Consider the following 8,490-nt stretch of genomic DNA (forward strand, 5'->3'; position numbering starts at 1 on the left):
AATGGGACTAATCCTGGTGAATTTATGTGTAAATATAATACATCTATAGAGACATGATTAATAAATAGTTGAAACTTGACTATAATAATAATAATAATAGCTTTATTATTTAAATTGAAAAATCTCTTACCATACTTATTTCTTTCTTTGCCCTTCTTCACCATCAAAATCTTCTTTCTATAACTTATATTGTGCTAACTTTAACCTAGAAAGAAGTTGTAGATATTTTAGAATTCTTTCATTCTGAAATAGAAAATAGACTAGGTATGGATCCTCTTTAAAGCAATCATTTGCCCCATATGAAGAAATGAAAAGATGGTTAGATCGGTTTTTGCATGCCTAAGATTATGCAATTTGTTGACATTGTTCTAACATGGGCCATATTGTCTTTGAGTGCAATAGAAGTTGTACTTACAATGAATTTGAAGCATATATTCATTAGCATAGTTTAGCCATATATCTAATAAAGCGTTTTTCTTTAATTACATACTTGTTCTTTGTATATTAATAAGCATTGGCATTTTTCAATTTAAAATAGAAGATACAGCCATTGTTTTTTGACATCATCAGTGGGCCATTCAATTGCATATTACGTCTAACCTATATACAAGAATCTAATGGCTTATATTCTTGTTAGAATAGTAGTTCCAAGGGATGTTATTACTATTGTATATCAAAATGACTCTACAAATATAATAATTACAAATATTATCTACAATGAGTGGTAGGATATTCATGGTGGTTGACTAATCTATACTTTGATGGAAAACCTTCTTAATATTTTATATTATTTGGATTACATTTCTTAAAGAAAGAATACAATTCCTTTTACATTGAATATTAATGTAACTAAAATTAATACATGTAAAATTATGATCCATTAATATTAATACTAATAAAAATTTTGCACTCATAAATGCCATAGAAGATGTGTTTTCAAGATTCTTCTTACAAATGGCATATTCAAAAGAATATTTTGGCCAATTACAAAAAGTTTTTTTCCATTAATGAATGAAGATGGATGAGCCATCTTGCTTACAAAATGGACAATGATAATAAATTGCATAAGAAATGAGGATTTTGATAAATAATGGATGAACTTCTATGCAATGTATATTCTCCTTTCAATCACAATGACACTTATATATCTTTAAAAAACATGGATTTTCTATAAAGAACAATTTCTCAAATTATGGACAAATAATACTCAATTGTATCACATTGTATATAGAAGGGCAATACATGGTCTTGAAGTTACACATGTAGGTCTCTATAAATGAGATTTGTAATATGTAAATTTCTCTATTAATCTTTTTTGATAATTCTATCAAAGCAATTAAAGTTTATAAGAGCTTTCAATACTTATATGTACACGACTATCACAACATCAAGTTTTTCAAGAGAAATATTATGAAGAGATTAATATATGCATTGAAGCTTGTATTTGAGCAATTTCAATTAACCAAAACTCTTTTAAATAATAAAAAAATTACATATACAAATATATTTATAATGATACTTGAACTTTCTTATCAACACTAAATTTGGAAGATATTAGAACATGCAAAAATCTTAATGGTTAATGATTTTCATACTTAAAATAATCTGATCAATTTATATGTGATGATAGCTAAGTCCACTTCAAATAAGATTACTACTACTATTGAATTAAGCACTATGCTTGAAGAAATTAAATGGATATACAATCTTATCATATTCTATCAATAGCAAAAGATGTAAGAAAAGCACTTAAAGCTTGCTATAATGATAAGAGCTTTAGAAAATTTTCCAATAAGCCCCGTAAAAGGTTGTTTATGCAGCTCAAAAATAAGACAATTATTAATTTATTACAAAAAAAAAATATATATATATATATATATATATATATATATATATATATATATTGTAATTTGAATATGTCAAAGATTCAATTGTCAATGTTTAATATTGTAAAAATTGCAAAGACACTAGATACAACATTAACACTTGTCCTTCTCACATTATTCAAGTTTTATTTCTTTTTGCCTTTTCATTACCAATTATATTTGGTTTAATTGTCAATCAATTCCATGTTATGGATATAAATATTTATTCTAATAATTACCTATATGATTAGGTAGAAGTAGATAAAATAAATAAAAATAGATTAATTTCATAATATCTTCTAAAAAAGCTTCTTAAAAGCTTTATGGGCATGGTTTTGACTTTATACATGTTTATAGTTGATTTTTAGAATAGAAACTTTATCAACAAGTTAATCATGTATCACACATATGGATAGCTTGTAGAACAAGTTAACTATGTGGTGCACCCATTGTTAAGGACATGAAGTGGAAGAAGATACATAAACCTAAAAAAATTGTATTAAAAGAAAAGTGATAAAATAGCAATAAAGTAGTATATATATTAAAAAAAAACTAAAATGGCTATTAACAAAAGACAAAGAAAACTAGAGACTCTTAAATCTAGAGTGAAGATGGCTTTATTCTTCCATCTATATATACTATCTAATTAAGAGTTACGTGACAATGTTCTATAGGACCTCTAATATGTGTTGACTTTGTAGGACACATGCTTTAGCTTATAAGGCAAGTTTTCTATATGTGAGTCACATAGTTAGCTTGTTCTTCAAGCTACCAATATGTATGGCATATGGCCAACTTATTGATTACATTTTTAACCTAAAAAGTTAATTATAGACACTTGTAAAGTTAAAACATCATCTATGAAGCTTCTATAGAAGATATTGTAGAATTAACCTATTTTTACTTATTATTATTTAAATCCTATAGGTAATATATTGATTTACATGTATATGTCTATGACATCTATATAAAACTTATCTTGCAAATTAAGACATATGGCTTGCAAAGTCAACACAAGTTAGAGGTCCTATAAAACATCACCACATAGCTCTTAAGTGGATTGTAATGGAATATGGTTAAGATACTCATATTATTGATATATAGAAATAAGTAATAGGAACCATGTTTAAGAAGTTTTTAGAAGTTTTTAGAAGTCTCTAGAATTGTCACTAGGTTGATGGTCTATATGGGATTCATTATGAAACATTCTAAAAAGGACTTAGGATAGTTATTAATATGGACCCTACTATTAAGAACATTCTAAAAAGCTCTAGGAGAGTTGGACAAAGTATAAATAGGATTAATTAGGATTATTTGGATATTTAATCAAGTTTGGTTTTAAATACTTTTTTTTAATAAAGTCTAGATTTGCACTTTTTTTTCAATTTAGTTTTATCTTTTTTTACCTTATTTTGTCTTTTATGTTTAATTTTATTTAATTTTATTCAATTTTATTTTGGTCCTCACTAAAATTATTATTTATTTATTTTATCCTACGTTGTGACAAGATTTATATTGCTATAGATTGGAAGGATTTTAGAACTTATAAATAATCTATTTTCATTTCATTGATATCAAAGTGAGCATTAGTCTGTTCTTTGGTAGTGTGTTTATAGCAATCATCTAGTTAGAGATTAATTCTTGTGGTTATATTATGTATTATTTTGGAGCTACCACTATCTTTATTTAAAAAGTTAGCTGGACAAAGAAAAGACATTATAGTAGCAAAGTTCAATGAAAAAATTACATCATGATATATATGGCAAAGCAATTCGAAATGGAGACTTAGATATCACACCTCATAGGCCAAATAACTACTCTACAAAGACAAATGGAAGCCTCCAAGATAAGAGAGTCAACATCTATTAGGCTAAAATTGAATAAGCCCAATACATACTCTGAGACTTCAATACAAGAAGATATATGCCAATGGCTCTTTAAAACATTGTCGTATTACGTGATGTCATGTTTGAAAATGCATTGGTGTCAAATTGCATTATTTACAATCTGAAAATACACAAAGTATCCAGTTGTAGAGAATTTAGCTTTTACTTATAGGCTAAGCTTTAATAAGTGATTAATTCCACTTTTAACTTATATACAAAGTCTTGGCTCCTAAAACATCTTCGTTTCATATAAAATGCCCAAATTGTAGCAAAATCCTTCAAAACATATTTTTCTTGTAAAAGATTTTTTCTTTTCAAACTTTAGAAATTCATATATCTTGATCCAATTATTCAATTTCTCTCAAATTTTTATATAATATAGTAATTATCATTAAGATTTATCAAAAAAATAAATAAGCCATAAAATTTCTACCGATGTATTGACATCTTAGAAATCATCCTAATTTACAAGCATCTACGAATTATTTTCTTCATATCTCAAAAATCCAAAATTCAAATGCTACAAAATTTGTGCATAATGTTCATTAACATAATTATACACATTCTTCAAAATTTTGAGCCAAAATTTTGTCAAATTGCTCAAGATATAATTCAAAATACAACCCCTAGTAAATTGGGTCACTTATTATCCTTAGATTGCAAGGGTTAACTTCAACCTCATATATCTCTTTTATCTCAACTTAAAATCCATCAAATAATATGCCAAAAATGTAGCCAAAAAAATACTATCTTCAATTCTAGTTGCCAATTCTTTATTGCTTTCTATAAGTACCTATTATATTCAAAAGAGTGACAGTAGATTCAAAATCAACACTTTAATCTTGAGTGTCCATGTCTCTTTTATATAAACTCTAAATCACATAAAATGTGCACCAAAACTATGGCCAAAAACCTAAACTTATTGATTCTAGCCTCCAAAGCTCAAATGGCTTCCAAAGAATAATCCTAATCCCTAATATGTCACGGCCATAATCATATAAGCTAATAATTACATATAGAAATAGGTAGAAGTAAGTAAAAGTAGATAAAAATAAGTTAATTGTATAATATTTAATATAGAAGCTTCCTAGAAACTTCCTAGACGCTGCTTTGACTTCATAGGTGTCTTTAATTGACTTTTTGGATTAGAAACGTGGTCAACAAGTTGGCCATGTGCCACACATGTTGTTAGCTTGAAGATCAAGCTAACTATGTGGCCCACACGTAGGAAAACTTGCCTTGTAAGTCAAGGCATGTGTCCTACAAAGTCAACACATATTGGAGGTCCTATAGAACGTCGCCACGTAGCCCCTAGTTAGATAGTATATATAGAGACAAGAGTGAAGGCTTCTTCACTCTTGTCAACTCCTTTCTTGCTTCTAGTTCAGCTTCAAGAGTCTTTAATTTCTTGTCTTGTGGCAATAGCCATTCCAGTTTCCTTTTAATATACCTACTTGTTTATATTTTGACTTATTATATCGAGATAGCCTTTTGGTGTATATTTTCCCTCATCGAGTCTTTGTCCTTGACAGATTGACAAGAGTACACTTACAATATCAGAGCTTTGTTTTTTCTTGAGTAAGAGTGGATTACTCCTTTCTCTTGACAAGACATAAGCGTATTAGAAGTTTACGGATTACCCACTTCTAAACTGATATTGTTCTTAGTATCTTCTTTGTTATCAAGTCTTTCTTTTCTTTTGTCTTGAGCAATATCAAACAAATTTTTCTTCTTAGTGTCATTATGGCAGAGCTTGTTGAAATGAAGAGTGCAATGGCACAAATGCAAGAGCAAATGAGGGAGTTAATGCTTGCGATGCATCAACTCAATTCACCAACACAGGAAAGAACAAGAATAGCAGAAAGTGGAGATATAGAGATGATCGGAGCTGCTTCAACATCTACAACAAATCACGTTCCTTCTCCAATTGTACAACACCCTATAAGCACTAGAGAACCAAGAATTGCCTTACCTGAGAAATTTGATGGTACGAGATCAAAGTTTCGAGGGTTCATCAATCAAGTACAATTGGCAATTGAACTTCAACCGCAAAGCTATCCAACTCCAGGATCACAAGTCAGGTTTATTGGCACTCTACTTTCTGGTTCTGCATTATCGTGGTTTTCGTCTTTTCTTGAACAACGAAATCCAATATTGGACAATTTGGAAGCTTTTTTGGCGGAGTTTCGATCTATGTATGGTGAACACGATGCAACTCGTGTTGCAACAAATAAGATCCGAATTCTGCGACAAGGAAATCGCTCAGTAACAGTATATGCTTCACAATTTCGACAACTTGCAATTGACATCAAGTGGGATGATGCTGCACTCATCAGTCAATTTCTTTATGGATTGCAATACGAAGTAAAGAAATTGATGCTCAACTTACCTGATCGTCAAACTTTGAGTCAAGCAATCGATTTTGCGGTAAAATGTGATAATCGACTTTTTGAATTTTGATCTGAGAATCATTCACGGGGACCTCAACGTTATTACTCAATGGCAACATCAACATCTTTGCCAAACGTACATTCGGAAGTAGAAGACATGCAAATTGACGCGGTACGTTTTAAACCTCTAACTGAGCAAGAAAAGATTCGTCGTCGTCAAGAAGGATTATGTTTATATTGCGGAGAACCTAAGCACACTGCTCAACATTGTCCAAAGAAACGACGCAACTATAAAATGAGGGGTACGACGGTCAAAGAAGACAACATGTCGGAAAACGGATTCGTCCAGCTACAATAGGGACCGTGCAGCTGGAACCTTATACAATTCCTAATGAAGGTCCTATCCTCTCCTCAGAACCCTCTCCTTGTTTCATAATAGACTTATATTTAGGACCTAAGAATTACAAAGCCTCTGCTTTATTAGATTCGGGAGCCTCAGCATGTTTTTTAGATGAACAATTTGTTAAAAGTCGTAAAATATCCTTTGTACAGAAACCTAAACCAGTACATGTAGAAGTCATAGATGGTCGTCCCTTGTCTTCTGGAGATGTCACTCATGAAACTCATCCTATAAAAGTAACAATAGACGGTCATGATAGCTACATAGCTTTTAACATAATTAAATCCCCGTCCAATCCAGTTATTTTAGGTTTATCCTGGCTAGAAAAATATAACCCTCGAATAGATTGGAATTCGCGTAAACTTGACTTTTCCAAAAGCGTTATTAATAGTTCTACGAACCAAGTAAAAAATTATAAGTCTAGTACAGTAAAACCCGTACTGATAGGTGCAAAAGCATTTATACACGCAGCAAAAGAAGGATCAACTTTTGCTATTTATGCTGCACCTATTTCTGAAAACGTAAAGACTTCAAGTGGCATTCCAAGTCAATATCAGGAGTATCAAGACGTTTTTGAGAAAAAGAATGCAGATATTCTTCCTGAGCATCGTCATATGATTGTTCAATCGACCTCAAGGAAGGAACTCAGCCACCATTTGGACCAATTTACAATTTATCGCAAGATGAGATGGCTGAACTCAAGACATATATTGACGAGAATTTAGTGAAGAATTTCATACGCCATTCAAAATCTCCAGCAGGAGCTCCAATTCTATTCGTAAAGAAAAAAGATGGATCTTTACGAATGTGTGTTGATTATCGAGGACTCAACAAGATCACAATCAAGAACAGGTATCCATTACCTTTGATATCAGGACTCCTTGACCAGTTGAATCAAGCTAAGATCTATACAAAAATAGATCTAAGAGGAGCATATAATCTAGTACGGATCAAATAAGGAGATGAATGGAAGACTGCGTTTCGAACCAGGTATGGACATTTCGAATATAATGTCATGCCCTTTGGACTCACGAATGCACCAGCTGCTTTTCAACATCTCATGAATGATGTATTTCGTGAATTCTTAGACAATTTTGTCGTCTGCTATCTAGACGATATCCTGATCTATTCCAAGAACGTCGAAGAACATGAAATACATGTTCGTCAAGTATTACAAAAACTTAGAGATGCAGGATTGTACGCCAAGATGGAAAAGTGTGTATTTCACACTACTCAAGTTGACTTTTTAGGATACATCATTTCAAATGATGGTCTCATGATGGATTCTAAGAAAGTCCAAACAATCGTGGATTGGAAGATTCCAAGGACGGTAAGAGATGTCCAATGTTTCTTGACATTTGCCAATTACTATCGGATCTTCATCAAAGATTTCTCACGAGTTGCAGCTCCACTTACACGCTTGACTAGTAAAGATAAATTTCAATGGAATCAAGAAGCGGAAGCAGCATTTGAAGCCTTGAAGACATCGTTTGTCTCTGCACCAGTCTTATATCGTGTTGACTTTTCCAAGGCATTTTTTATGGAAACAGATGCATCAGATTTTGCCTTGGGTGCAGTTTTATCACAAATGGGAACAGATGACAAACTCCATCCGATAGCTTTTCATTCAAGAAAATTCTCAGCAGCCGAGATCAATTATGAGATCCACGATAAAGAACTTCTTGCGATCGTGGATTCCTTTCAAGAATGGCGTCATTATCTAGAAGGCGCTTCTAGTCCAGTCACTGTGTATACAGATCACAAGAACCTCGAGTATTTCATGTCAGCACGCGTATTGAATCGTCGTCAAGCTCGTTGGAGTATGTCTTTGTCAAGATTCGAGTTCATTATCACTTATCGGCCAGGAAAACAACAAGGTTTATCCGATGCCCTATCTAGACATTCTTATTTTACACCAAAAGAAGGAGATGCAGCTTTTGAGCAACAAA

Source organism: Physcomitrium patens, chromosome 7 (assembly GCF_059467195.1).
Source record: "Physcomitrium patens ecotype Gransden chromosome 7, ASM5946719v1, whole genome shotgun sequence".
Taxonomy (NCBI): domain Eukaryota; kingdom Viridiplantae; phylum Streptophyta; class Bryopsida; order Funariales; family Funariaceae; genus Physcomitrium; species Physcomitrium patens.